Source organism: Pararge aegeria, chromosome 4, assembly GCF_905163445.1.
Source record: "Pararge aegeria chromosome 4, ilParAegt1.1, whole genome shotgun sequence".
NCBI lineage: Eukaryota > Metazoa > Arthropoda > Insecta > Lepidoptera > Nymphalidae > Pararge > Pararge aegeria.
Window position 1 is genome coordinate 10,769,710 of NC_053183.1, and position 15,920 is coordinate 10,785,629.

The 15,920-nt window shown below is 35.3% G+C and overlaps 1 protein-coding gene and 1 long non-coding RNA gene across 4 annotated transcripts in view; one reads left to right on the forward strand and one right to left on the reverse strand.

Moving 5' to 3' along the window:
• Positions 1-15,920, reverse strand: part of LOC120623481 (pseudouridine-5'-phosphate glycosidase) — a 220,864-nt gene that overhangs the window by 78,226 nt on the left and 126,718 nt on the right. The window lies entirely within an intron of this gene.
• Positions 1,749-15,920, forward strand: part of LOC120623487 — a 79,239-nt gene continuing 65,067 nt past the window's right edge. Inside the window, exon 1 of the long non-coding RNA XR_005658709.1 lies at positions 1,749-1,824. This is a non-coding gene — a long non-coding RNA (uncharacterized LOC120623487). The remainder of the gene's footprint in view (positions 1,825-15,920) is intronic.

Here is a 15,920-nt window from a genome sequence, read left to right on the forward strand (position 1 = left end):
TCGCGATAGAAATTAGTAGCAGAAAATCACCACAGCCTCTTCGCTGGCAAAGTTTAATCTCTAGTGTTCAACAAAAACATTCTGAGAATCTCTGTAACTTGTAAAATGAATGAGTCTGTCATAGCCACTGCGTCTAGCGGTCTAACAAAGTTGCTGCTGCTTCGATAAGTACGTTCTTTTTAAGTTTAATGTTTTTTTCTTCATATAGGTAGTATTGTTTGTGTAGATATAAATAAGATAACAAACTTGTGTCCGTTTTTAGTAAGTCAATTGTTTTAATTCTAAATATTCAGTCGAGGGGTTGGTTTGAATTTTTTGCACAAAGTTGCATTTATATATGAGTGTTTTTACTTTTTAAACCAAGAATGGGAAATTCCAAGCGTTCCGCGAGGTTAAAATAAAAATAATAACTACAGACTGAGCTACGGTCAAGCATTGCAGGTTTGCCCGTTTAATAAAAAGAATGTAATCCAGAAATAAAATTTTAATAGCGTATATGCATTTATATAAGAGTATATATTCATAAACTCCCAGCAATATTGCATAACCGCATGTCTATTAATATAACAACCGCGTAACTGAAAAACAAATTGGTACGGAACCGCGTACAAACGGTTTTCTTTTTCAATATAGATTTTTTCACTTGTCGGGTTTTCTAAAACAAGCGTTGTTTTTTATTTTCCGTTAGTTTAGTTAGTACATTAAACCATTTAATTACTTAGTACTGGGCATAAGGCCATTATTCATGGGGGAGTAAGAATAAAGCTTTGACCCACCTCACTCCAATGTGAGGCGAGCTTTAACTATTATTATTACATGGTGGAGGAGCATCTTTAGGTGCCCATTTAAGTTATAGGATACAATAATCAGGATGACTGTATTCTACTACGGCGATTTTTAAAATAATTTAGGGTAGAGTGTTGTTGGTGTGCTCTCGATGATAAACGAAACCAATTTCGTTCTCGAATGTGTTGCCACATTTGCTATATTTCACGCCTCCGGTAATATTATCTATGTTGCTGGTGCTGTGACCTTCAACTCTTTGCGTTTAGCGAAGAAATGTAATATTCTGTATTATAAGTATGCCTACATCTTTTGAAAACTGAACTACTGAAGTATGTGCGTTTCTTGTGACTCTACCACCGGTTCGGAATGCTTATTCTATTGAGACAAAGACGACAAGAATTGGCAGTTTTTTCTTTAATAGTTTAGCCCAGGTTATCATCATCGTCATCATCATAATATCAACCCATAACCGTCCCACTACGGGGCACGGGTCTCCTACCACAATGAGAAGAGGTTAATGCTGTAGTCTACCACGCTTGTCCAGTGCGGATTGGTCCAGTTAATCGTTATCCTATCCACTGCGCACCACCACTGCGGGTTGGTGCCAACTGTATTCTGATCAGGCGGCATCATACGGCTCCAGGCCTAGTGTAGGTCTACTTATCTTTAAGTGTAACACTTTTGCTTTAAGAGTCCATTTCGGTTTTCGGTCCATTGCATCTCATCGCATTAACATAGACTAGCGTTTGATTACCCAACTTTCTATGTCCTTCTATATTTTAAGCAGAAAAACGTTAGGCCAAAGGTTCTTCAGGCAAACGCGAGGCATAATGAATACGTATTATGATTAAACGCGTTAGAAATATGGTAGCGAGCGAAAACAGGTGGAATTGAGGCATATTTAATGAAGCACAAAGTACCTTCTATGAATACAAAGCTATTTCGTTTGTTTCAGATTGGTGTAGCTTTGGCCGGAGCACTGCTTCAACATAATGAAGCTCATTAGTTTTCAATTTAACGAAACAGTTGAAAAGAGAGGTAAAGACTTGAACATATTTGAAAATTGTTTTCAAAATAATTAATGTAATGTACAATATCGTATAGCTATGTAGTTAATCGTATAGCTATATATTGCAGAAAAGAGCTGTACGGTCAATATATAAACTTAAATCACGTGAAGCCCTCCGTGAAAAATTTAAAGAAACAGGTAGCCTCACAATAAATTTATAACAATATAGTATTTGTAAGACAACATATTAGTCTTTATAATCAAAAAGTGGATATAAACAGTCGAATTACAAGAAATGGTCATAAATTAGTGCCATCTGCATATCGTCTGCGAAAGGTGCAGAAGTCATTTGTGGGATTGAGTATACGATTTTATAATATGATTTCTAAGGTAATTTTAGACCTACCAATGCATAAGTTTAAAGAATGTGTTAAAACACATTTATTACAGCGAGGTTATTATACAATTGATGAATTTCTTAATGACAAGGTTGCTTGGAAGCATCCGGTTCCGTTTCATCTCTCACAAGATAGAAAAATGAATTTTAAAATGTAAAATGTAAATTGTTGATATAGGAAAAGAGCAACTGCTGAGTTTTTCTTCTCGATAGAATCTGCCTTCCGAACCAGTAGTAGAGTCACTACACATAGACAGACTTGACGTTTCAAAAGTGCTTATATTAGGCCTACTTGAAATAAATGAATTTTGAATTTAAGCGAAGTCAAAGTCAAATTCAAATATATTAGACTTTGACTTTATTCATATATATATGAAGAACTCAGGCATTTTTACTTCATGCAAGTGATGTAACTTGGCTTGGCTTGGCTTAATGGCTTAAATTAAATTCTTACATAACTCCGAAAAGTAACAGGTCGTGGCAAAGGATCGTGAAATCCGTCTTTTTTATGGGGTTGAAGTGTTAACCTGTAGAATACAACTTAATAAATGTAATATTATAGTATTAGATCCAAATCAGTTAAGTTTAACATTAACACCACGGAAGAATTATTTATACTTTTACATTGAAATTACCAAAACGGATAACTTACTATAATTTTTATAAGTATTTACAGTTTAATTTATATGTACTAATTATAGTTACAAGTGGTCGCAATGTTACAGCATCTACGTTTATACTTAGTATGAAGGAGATCGGGATAATGAAGCGTGAAATTGAACTGAATATATTACCCACCGCTATAATAAGACATGTGAGCAGTGATCCCTTTAGGTTTACGAGGGACGGAAAATGCTTTCAGATACCTAACTTAATTTCGTTTACAGATATGTTTCAACATGACTAATATTTGCTGAGATTATACCAAGGCCACCCCGCCTTTGTAAAATAATTTTAGATAACTATTTAATTTAACAAATATTTTTGTATATTCATATTATATTTCAATAAACACATTTCAAATTTTAAAACGAATTTTAAATGAACTGTCGAGAGTATTACAGAGAGCGATTCCAAAATGAGTTATGTGGGTTCATAAACCTTTGAAATTGAGTTTGTACGAGCTGAACCATGAAATTAAACATTTCAAACTTATACTGTGTGCATTCATATTAGTTGATGAAATGTTTGATATTCGAATACCTAGTTTGGCTTAATCTGGCCACGCTCTGCTTAGCGTAACGTTTTGATATTATGTCACCACACTTAAGAATAATAAGTATACATTGTGTTTACATATACGAGGTAGGCGTAGGCTGTTTGGTAAACGCAGCGCTCATAAGCTTCGGTCTCCTTTCCGAATGAACCGATTTTGACATCCGCCTCGCACTTATAACATGATGTGCATTTTTATTTAAAGCAGTGTATTTTAATATAGTCGTACACAATTAAAACGCTTTTAACGATGTGTATTAATAGACTTGTGGTTTATTGAAAGTTTTCTGTAACATACAGGTGGTTTGTTGTTGTTAATGGAAAACTTTACTCCAATTTCAACGCAGGTCATTTATTACGTTAACGATTTTCCTCTTCCAAAATTTTAACAGTTGTACGATTAAAGTAAAAGACTATAATACGATAAAAAACTTAATAATAACTATTTTGACGTAATAACTATTAACGGCTAAGTTGCGTATTAGGTAGACTCACTATTTTCATATATATTGGCATTCGCTTCATCATACTTCATTGAGTACTTCACAAAATATGTAAATATACTTTTCCTATATTTTACTTCTTCTTTCCTAATATGAACGTTTGTTATTTGGGTTAAAAGTGTCTAACGTACCCAAAATACAGTCTATCTTCTTCACAAATATTGCTGTACCTACTCTTTTGATCTGAAGATGCTTTGTTGCCATATTTTGTTAATATTACAAATTCTCATTTCATACACAATCAGGTAACGATAAAAATTCATTTGAATTTAGAGTCATTCTCATATTAATAAAGCGATGTATTTTTCTTCTTTTAAAAATAATCTTATAGATTCTGAAAACGAGTGCAGTTATAAAGAGGACTTGCAGTTATAGCTTTAGGCTAGCAAAAGGCAGTTATGGAGCTAAATGCATTTTTGAAACTTTCTTTCCTTCAATCGAATCGCATTAGTCTAATGTATCTGTAGTGCGTAATGGGCTGACAAAAAACATCTTTAATTAGATTTATTTACAATCGATCAAAAGTTTAATGAAAAGAATTATCGAAAGAGAGACAGTAAGATTTAAGATTGAAGAGCAATCCAGCTCCAGTGAAGGTCTGTTGCGTTGTTTGCTATCAAAAAATGTGTCATCACAACATGTTCCGTCACCAAGTCCGTAATAGCCTTATCAGGAAGAAAGACTTTGAAAACAGAAAAAGACAGTCACTTTCGAATTTATTATATTGTTGTAGATTGAATGATATTGAAGTTTGAGTTTCTCATTCATTATTTTGACAAAGCCTAAATTAAAGCATGGTGCGATAAGGCACGGAATTCTACTATCGGGAGATTGCTTTTTTACATCGAGCACTCATATTTCTATACAACGTGTAACTGAATTACGAAATAATGTTGAAGTATGCATAAGTATATTTTAGCAATATTTGTATATATGTACCAGGAGAAGCAACTGGTTTATATGAAATAGATCTTACGATTTATAAGAAATTTTGAAGTAAGATAATGTTTTAATTTTCAAAAAAAATTAGATAATATCAAGATATCATAATCGAGCGAATAAATGAGAAAACAACTGGGACTAAATACGAAATTCACCAAGGAGAGAGACCAAATTAACGTCAAGTTAAATGGAGATACACACAAATATATTATAAAGAACATATAGGTACTTTAAAGAGAAAAATTTCAGTAGCGGTTTCAGATTTATCAGCATCTGTATTGTTTATATCCTCAAGAAATAGAGAGTAGGTAGGTATACCACTTAATTGAACTTTGATTGTTTTCGGAAGCTCAGGCGTAATTGATACTTCTAATAGAATAGAGTACCACGATTGAGAAATTTAATCACGTTCTCCTAACTGCCAATGTTTGCATTGTATTCAACGAAGCTATCGATCTAGCTATCGGTTTCCACAAAACTCACTTTATATTGAAAGTTAATAACAGCATCCAAGCACAGCAAGATAATATTTTCGGAAAGGGTATAAGGAAAATAAAAAAGTTTTGGAAAACTTTGAAAGAAGATGTAACCAGATAAGTTAGCTCAAATGTGATGGAAGAGACTCAGTCTTATTTTTTATAAAAAGGTGATACATCCTTACGGCCTTTTAACCCTGTAGTCTTGAGTCAAGACTAAAACTAAAGACTAATTAGAGACGTCAAATTAGTCTTTAGTCCTTAATCTAAGATTAAATAACTTCTTTTTACGTCTTTCGTATCCTGCGACATACCAATCTGTTTTTCCTTAAAAACGTTAGAAGTCGTTAAGTTGACCGAAGGCGTGTGACTTCTGAGTGGCACTAGTACTTGGGTGAATTGACCATTGACTTTTTGCTCATACCATGTTATTGAACTTTTTGTCATGGATGACGATACTATGTCTTTTGGGTGTGGAGAGCAAGTTGGAATTATTACTTGTTTAAAAAAAATAATTAATATCTTTATGTAAAAGCATTGATGTATAAATATATTACTTATGTACCACGGTAGTACCTACAACTGGATCGCATGTCAGAACCTGCTTCAAGGAGGCTTTATATACTGTAATTTTTTTTTTATGACTAAGGTGAGTATTTTCTTATAAGTCATGTTAGACTTCTTCAGACATTTTGGCATCTAGTTCAGTCCGTTTCATCCATATGTTTTTTCTACGATAGTTTTCATCATCATCATCATTGTGCGTCCACAGCTGGACATAGGCCTCTTTCAAGCAGCGCCAACGTTTTGTATTTTCGGCTTTCCTCATCCAGTAGATCCTAATACTAAAATGTAGCCGAAACCTTCCGAACAACATTTAATTTCGTTGTATGTCACGAAATTACAAGCTTTGTCAACTCCCAAGGGTCATGACCGGCGCATACAAACAAACAGCACAGACGACGCCATTATTAAATACACCGGTGTTTACAGAGATTTGGGATATAGAGACTCGAACCAAGTTACGGTAATCGAGTTATCTTACAGTCGAATAATACTTGGACGACTTTCAAATTAGCAAATAACATACATAGCCCGAAGTAAAGTGAAGTAAATATTTATTAAATCTAAACAATGTAGAAATCTAATACACTTTGCTATGTTTATCCTAGATTGTCGAATATAATTTCAGCGTCAGCGGAGATATGTATGCAAATCCGGCCTATTCTGACAAATTAAATGCATTTAAGAATAGGTAATAATAATAATAGGTATAGTAATAGGTTAAATAATTATAGTAATAGGTTTTTAATATTTGGTAGGTGCGGCTGCTTCCAGTGCCGAGCAGGCCAAGAGGCGTAAATATGAAAACCTGGATAGCAGCTTCATTTTTGTGCCTTTTGGAGTAGAGACTTTGGGACCGTGGGGTCCGGAGGCAAGAGCCCTTTTCAAAGAATTATCGAAAAGGGTTATCGAGTCTACCGGTGATCCTAGAGCGGGCAGTTACCTTGGCCAACGAATTAGTTTGGCCATCCAAAGGGGCAATACTGCCAGCATCTTAGGAACTGTGCCTCGCTGCGGTGGTTTCGAGGACGTTTTAGATTTTATTTAGTTTTTAAATAGTTTATTTTAGGTTATATTTATAATTTTATTTAAGAATATTATAAATATTCAAAAAGAATGAACTTAAGAAACTACTTTAACAAACTTCAAAAGTTTGTTCAAGCCCGCCGCTGCCAATATGGATGCATTGGAGGGGGTATAAGCTTTAATTTCCTGTCTCTCCTATAAGAGAGGATTGAAGGTGATGTTGATTAATGTTTAAAAATGTGGCTTTAAACTAATAGTCGTTTACCTCTCGATTTATAATCTATAATACAGCGGATTTGGTAAGGCAGAAATTGTCCCAAGGTTTCAAAAATTTAAAATTTATTTTACAAGCACATAGCTCTGCGTATTGTCCGGAATATTTGCCATATCTGAAACATAGGTACGTTTTTCTTGAAGAAAAAGTTGCAAAGTCTCATAAAATGTTTATCTACTGTAATTTTATTAAGATATTCCGCCTGAAATAACGGTATGTAAAGGAAGTTTTCGCTACATATTTTTCATATAATGGAGTCATAATATTGTTGTCCGAAAGCCTAAACCAACGTAGAATTTCTGTTACTTTTTTTATCAATATCATCAACAACCTAGCCTCTTTCCAAATCTATAGACCTATATTATGAAGAGAAAAGATTTTTTCGTTTGTAACCGATAAACTCTGAAACTACTGTGCTGATTTTAATAATTCTGGCCCCTAAAAAAAGCTATTTGTGCAAAAGTAAGGCTTTATGTTCGGTAATAATAAGATTTCAGGCTTAACTTTTGTATTTGTAAAACAAGGCACAAGAAAACGCGCTTACGTGTGCTTTATCCGAGTGCGTTGACTAAATTGTTGGTCAAACGTTCAAACCTACTGTATTCCACAAATGTTTTGGACCAAAGTTGATCTGAACAAAATGCCCAGGAGCTATATCGCTATGTCTTTTAAATAAGCCTGAATAACGCACCCTGAAAAACTCTAAATTTTTAAATATTTTTAAATTAAAAATTTAAAGTTTTTTCCATCGTCATTATTAGGCATAAAATACTGAACTATAAAAAAAATATGACATTTTATTTATTAAGAAAATCTTATATAGTTATCTTGCCCTTTACAACATGTTATTGGGATGTGGACGAAATGAAAATGAAAAAAGCTACGGGATGGGAGTTTATGTCTATGAGTATGATATGGCATGTTTTAATGTAACATTTCGTTAACAATAACAGTTAACGCGAGTAACAATGGGGTTTAGCTTGTATTATATAGCCAGGCCTACTACTTACATAATACACCAATAACCGCCATCGGTATTACGAAACTTATCTTCTCTTTTTTCGATTGAGACAAAGTATTTGTATACTCTTTGCAAAATAGTCACATATTGCAGAAGTTCCCAACAGTTTCCGGTGTTTCTCGGTTACTTATTGGATATAATACTGCTTTTTAGTAGGTATGTGATTGCGCTTCTGTTCTCATTCCAATGTTAGTGTTACTTTTCAGCTCAATACCCATTTCTAATATTGTAAATGTAAAAACACAACATTCATTTACAGAAGGATAAATTAAAAATGGACCAACTTCATACATCTTGCAGTATATGGTACAAACTTAGCATCATAAATCAAACACGCGTGTTTAATATCGTTTATTACGAGGCTTATACCGAAGTTTTAAGGTCCACGTTATGAGCACGTTTATTTATTTATATTTAATTAGGATGAAAAAGTGTGTAATGAATCCCACACATAATTTCTGTACCTTTTCCTAACAATTTGTAGATGCTACTTATTATGTCCGTGTTTAGTAAGTTGATTGCTTATATCCTCAGTGGCGTGCACTTCATACATGCACGAAAGCACTGCATACCCTAAAATTTATTTATAACTCGTATAGGAGGAGATTTATTGCCGTTTTATGCAATTTACTGCTGAATGCATACCCTGGTAAGAAACCTAATGCACGCCACTGTATATCCTATATATATACATACCTTTATCGAAAGATTTGTGCTCCGACACACCAACCTCATCACCTTTATTTGTATAATTTAATAATATTATGTCTCTGACAGTAATAGGTGCGAAAGTTGAGATAAGGCACGGACATCCACTATCGCGAAATTGCCTTTTATCATCGAGCACCAGCCTCGATTCAAGCGTTCTTATATTCGGGCCTATCGAATCATATGACATAAGTTTCTCAATAGAATCGAAGTGGTGTGCAAAAAGAAACAAAGGCCATCATTAGCAACAGGCTATTCTAGTTTTATCAGATAACCTACGAAGAACTACAGCAGCTATATGTTTTCTGAAGTATGCTTTTATAATAATACCTAGTTCTTTTTTGCATTCATTATCAAGATGAATAGAAGTCCACACTAAATTTTTTTTTAAATAATTACATACATCGCTATTTAAATAATTTAACGATGTTGTATTTATTATAGTTGTACGGGAGCTTTGGTGATACGCTCGACCGTAACAATAGGAAGATCTTCCTCCGAGCGGGTGATCATGCTCGGGGACCGAGGTCCACACTTTCATTTTTGGAAGTTGTATATATAGGCATTCTTAGTGAACACTTCGCTAGCGCGATGTAGGATTTTAGTAGCGCCATCTAGTTATGTAATGTGGAGACCGCCACAGTATTCCCCTCCGAGACTGGAAGTCGTACCATTGAAGCAGTGTTGCTTGCTGTAGTATGCCTCTGTCACCAATCGTGTCCGTGCGTCGAGAGCGTTGAGAGCGTTGCGTGCGTAGAGAGCGTTGCGTGCGTTGAGAGCGTTTCGTGCGTTGAGAGCGTTGCGTGCGTTACGTGCGTTGAGACCGTTGCGTGCGTTGAGAGCGTCGAGAGCGTTTCGTGCGTTTCGTGCGTTGAGACCGTTGCGTGCGTTGAGACCGTTGAGCGTTACGTGCGTTGAGCGTTGCGTGCGTTGAGACCGTTGCATGCGTTGAGACCGTTGCGTGCGTTGAGACCGTTGAGCGTTACGTGCGTTGCGTGCGTTGCGTGCGTTGAGGCCGTTGCGTGCGTTGAGACCGTTGAGCGTTACGTGCGTGCGTTGATTGCGTGCGTGAGGCGTGCTTTGTGGTGCTGCGATTATCTCGTCGGGTGTGCGTCAGGCATGAGTGGCGGTGCTGCGATGATCACGTCGGGTGGGCGTCAGGCTTGAATGGCGGTGATGCTGCTGCGATGATCACGTCGGGAGACACCACTGTACGGGAGCTTTGGTGATACGCTCGACCGTAACAATAGGAAGATCTTCCTCCGAGCGGGTGATCATGCTCGGGGACCGAGGTCCACACTTTCATTTTTGGAAGTTGTATATATAGGCATTCTTAGTGAACACTTCGCTAGCGCGATGTAGGATTTTAGTAGCGCCATCTAGTTATGTAATGTGGAGACCGCCACATAGTTTAAAGGACTACGTAATCGATAAAAAAGCTTGGGTGTAAATTATTGCTCTAACCAGGTTGCTCTTCTAATAATTTAAAATGACATTGTGAGATGGTGATAACAAAAAAAAAACAGCCGGCTAAGTTTGTTGTGGGCTTCTTCTTAGACCAGGACGCGTTTGGAACCCTCGTAGCTTTATTTTAAGTTTACGAATGTGGTTATCGCCATCATCTCACTACCGTGTAATTCTTATGTACGCATCAAAAGTGCCACCTATGGGCCTACTTGAATGAAGATATTTTTGACTTTGACTTTGACTTTGATTTTATCGATATGGGTGGGAGAAACCGGTGGGTGTACGATTTGCAGCTTATGTTATACTGTTACCTCTGGTTTCTCTGAGGTCTATTGTGGGAGGAAACCTGTGCCCTGTAGTGGGCCGGTAAGGGAATGTTGATGGAAAAGGTTGAAGTAATGCTAATTGGACCTACCAATGCATACATTCAAAGAATGTGTTAAAACACATTTATTACAGCGAGGTTACTATACAATTGATGAATTTCTTAATGACAAGGTTGCTTGGAAGCATCCGGCTCCGCTTTCATCTCTCACAAGATAGAAAAATGAATGTTAAAATGTAAAATAAAATTTTTGATGTTGGAAAAGAGCAACTGCTGAGTTTCTTGCCGGCTTCTTCTCGGTAGAATCTGCCTTCTGAACCGGTGGTAGAGTCACTACAAACAGACAGACTTGACGTTTCAAAAGTGCTTATATTAGGCCTACTTCAAATAAATGAATTTTGAATTTTGAATTTAATTTCTTAACATTGGCTTGGGAACATAACTTTACCGGTGTCCAGAACAAATCAGTAGGATTTTTAAAGATTTTCTTATGTTTACTTTGCCTTTTAGCACGACACATATATATCGGTAAGCTACCTATAGTTAGTTTTTTTATCATAATAATAATCAGTGGCGTGCATTGAAAATGTCTAGTATGTGTTATAAAAAAGGATAGGCATGCAAAGCCGACCCTTAAGTATTTATAACTCGTACTGAAGATTTTTTTTCACTATATATCATTTGCTCTGTGCATACCCTCTATGTACGCCACTGATAATAATTGCCGTAACACGCAGATGACCCAACTTATAGTAAGTGAAAATTAATCGTTCATTAAGAGAGAAACACTTCGCAGAGCATGCAAGTAACACGTCCTACAAAGTGTAACCCTGAGACCATCAACCTAAGGTGTAGGTGTTAAGCCTTATGTGCCTACAATTATATTGGAAACCATGCCCTTCAGACCAGAATACAGCAGTGCTGCTTGGCTTCCGAAATGAGCACGGCATCCGCAAGTACACCCCCTTTTTATCATAACTCTACCACTATTACTACTCGTTCTATCAAATATAGTTTGCACGCTCTGCTAAGCCAGACACTATGCGGCCATCGGTACGGCTACTTCAAAGACTCGACACGTGCTATTCACCCACAGTTTATATTGATGCGTCGCGTTGATCTCACAGCGAAACTTATATATACGTTTTCTCGTAATATTAAGGCAGCTGTGGCTAGTTGAAATGGCAGTTAATTATAAATCGATCTATCAATGGAAAATAATATAGAACACCCGGCAAGGCGCAAAGGGGAGTTCTACTTGGCGCCTGGCACTGTTTCACCGCAAACAAAGTGATTTAACTGGCTGTGTTTGTATTTCTTTATGGAATACTACTTCGCACCAGCCACCGTTTCGCGCTGTTCGTGCGAATGAACTAGTTCAATTTATGCAAATTGCAGGTGAACGACTTACCTTTAAACATCTACAATAGCTGAATAGAATTATTCAATAACTTAAATTGGTTGCATATACCTTGTTAGGGCTGTCAAGAGAAAATAGTTTTTTTTTTTCTATTAAGTAAAATCAAGTTACTTACTAGTCAAGTGAGCTAGATCGTAATAGACATTAAAGTATCACACTAATGTTTTGTAGGAGAAAAAAAATTGTAATAATTTTAGTAAAGTTTATAATAGTGCTTGTGGTTTTAACTATCTATAAAAACTAAGTTTCCAGCTTCCATAAACTTTCGAAAACATCTAGAAATCCGAAAAGTAAAATATATTTAATACTGTGCCGCAAAATTATTTAGGGATTATTTAAATTCCTGCTGAGGAAACATTTTTGGGATATACTTTATCCGTCTCCAGGATAGACTAGCTATGCAAAAAACCGCTTATTTTTGAAACCATGCAAAGGCTTTTTTTAAATCCCTCGCGAACGTTGCATTGGTGTTTTTCTATGGCAAACAGTAACCAATTTCATCATTCAAGCTATATTATGTGCTAAATTACGTTCTCGGTTGAGCCAAATTTAAGTATCAATCATATTTATTTTATTTATATTTATTTATGTGATTTTTAGATACACACTAATCGTATATTCATTTTAATTCAGTGACACCATACTTAACCGTGTTGTTACGGCAGATCAAAGCAAAGTTGTAGCCCTCTAGACGCGGGTGTCTTGCGAGACGATAAAGGAATATAAGAGAGATTAAGCAGAAGCGTCCTCTGTGCTAATACATACTACTATGTACTGTGATCGCCAACCCGTTTGCCCAGTGTGGTGATTAATGGTATAAAATCCATTGGGAGAGACCTTTAATCCAGCAGTGGAATGTGTAAGACTGGTTTGCACCCGTGCGAAGCCGGGATAGATCACTAGTAACATATGTTTTACAGTTATTGTACTACATAGATAGTTTATGTGAATTTCCTCATGTTCCCAAAATTGTTCATAGTAAACTTAACTCGCTAATATATTGTGGTAAATGGTTTATGGTTCGGGTTTTTTACAACCCTATTCTAGATGCAAAGTGTACTCTGAATTGAAATTATGCCACCGCTTGCCAAGTTTCTTGCCTCGTTTTCATTCGACCTAAAAATAAAAATGCGTCTTTTCTCAATTATTTATAATATTTTACTTTTATGTTTGAACTTAATTTGAGAAAAAATATATAAGTTTTACATTTTAAGTGTTGGGTATTTATCAGGTTTTAGGGTTCCTTATATGGAATGAAAAAACTGCAATTTCATGAAAACCCCCTTAATGATAATTTTGGGTTTATTATGGTGGATGAATTGCAAAGAATTATAAAAAACATGCATCATTTTACATATCAATACATGAATATGCTTTCATGAATTAGAGTTAGAATTTTTAATATATAAAAGAAGACCTAATCATTCAACGTTTACAGGAAAATTATATAACAGAAACTTTTTTATACAAAAGTGATTTAGTCTGAATCAGATAACAGAAACCTTTCCACCACATATTTAGAGTTCGACTGACAATTGACCATTTTTTTATTTTCTTATGTTAAAAATGGTAACAGTTTTTAACTTAAATAATAGTCGTCGGTCGTCAAAGTATAATAAAGTAAAGCCTTTATTATACTTTGACGACCAAATGTTTCATCATAAACCTCAAAACTATTGTTGTATGTATTCCGTACATACTAATACTCCATGTCTCATGTTATGCATTTACATTAAGCTCGGGAGCGCAGTTTCCCTCGGAAATAGTATTTCCTAGAACATTCTATAAAACCCGCTTTTACGAATGTTTGTACAGCTTAACATAATAGTAACATTCCGTGAAATATACGCGAATATCCGTGGGAAATATCGCGGGAAAAATTGTGTAGTGCCTCGCTATATTCATTTTTATATTGTGGTAATAGCTTCCTTGCATGTCATGAATTTCCACTATACTATCCATCAAAAACAAAGTTACGTATTCAAATCCTTTGCTGTGCATGTGTGGAATCCAATTTTATCGGAAAATTCCGATACACTGGTTTTAAGTATGTTACTTTTATCACAGTGTGGATACATAGGGCTAGTTTTTCTTTTAATATAATAATAGTAATAATAAAACATTCCTTACAATTGAGTATTTTACTGGCTAAATATAATAGATATGAATATAATTTTTCTTAATCCTAATTTCATATTTTCTATTTATAATGTTTTCTTAACTAAGTAATATATTGCCAATATTGAACTTATATTTATGTAAGGACAGCCAGCCAGGCGGTAAAAGCCCGTCCAAATTTTTTAATATACTTTTAATATACATACTAGATTGCCGGACTAAGGAGATGACCCACCTGTCGAAAATCACCGTCTATTAACAGAGCCACATTTCGAAAGATATGCAAGGAACATGCCCTAAAGAGTGTCACACTGTGTCCAATAACTTGAGGCGTAGGTGTTAAGCCTCGCCTGCTTGTAATCATACAGCAATCCTGCTTGGCGCCCAAAATTAAGCATGGTGTTAGTATTTCCCGGCAAGGGAGTACTTTTTTTGGAACCGCCTTACTTAGGCAGTAGTGGCTTTAATAACGGAAAAGTTAAAGATTTTAATTTAGATTTTCTTGGTTAATCAACATTTCTTAAATATAGTTCAACGGGTATATACTACGATAATATTTTTTTATTTGACGATAATTCGAACCACGGGACCACGATTCATGCAACTATCTATAGGTATATATAAAGGAGAAAGTGTGTGGGTATGTTCCGAATAGGCTCCGAAACGGCTGGACCGATTTCAATAAAACTTTCAGGCAATCTCCGGATTGACCTGGCGAGTAATCCTGTAAAGTTTGGTGACGATCGGAGCACTCCTATTTTTGAACTGTCAAACTGTAAAATATAGCTTTTATTAACTATGATAATATTCAATTGTTGGGTGTACATGGGTGTAGATAATGATCTTCTCCCGCTCGAGAAGAGGATAAAAGAGAATGAATACGGAGAGACATAAATGATTTCATATATTATGAGACTTACATTAAAAATTTAATGATGTAAGTTTATTGTTTAAATAAAATAAAGCAAAATCTAATCGGCGAAGCGGGCTGGGTACGCTTGTATTTAATAAATGGAAAACGTTTTCCAACAATTAATCCGTAACAGAAATCATTATATAGTTTTCAACATAAATACTTGGCGTAGGTGAATAGCGAAGCCACTGTTGTTACACGTTATAAACTAATCGGAGTTGAGGCTGTGATACCACAAGTTTTCAGCAAAAAAATCTTAAAGCGACGCAACACTACGCTTAATTGCCTCTTCGGTCGTCAAAGGGTTGGCTCGTTACTTTCACAAAGAATCTACTTAGCTATTCAGAGCAAAAATGCTGCCAGTATTATAAGTGTCATTGCTCGTGAACGTGCGTGATTAAAACCGTTTTTTTTCGATTGGAACAATTCTTTGAAATTAAGCTTCAAATAATATATTCCTTGTTTATATAATTATCTACTAGTATTAGTAATTACACGTGGTCGCCTACCGGTCGGTCTTCGACCATAATTAATTTAAATTATAACTTTGAAAATTATTAAGGTTCTATAGTAAACTAATATACTTCTTTCTTCACAAATTTCGCCGAGGATACAATTTGACAAATTTGCCTATTTTATTCAAACAAATTATAATCCAAAAAAATAATAAAAAAGACTTATAAAGTGATGTGTGAAATGATTAAAAATGAGTATATATGCGTGTATGAGTCAAACACATGGAAGTATGTGTAAATG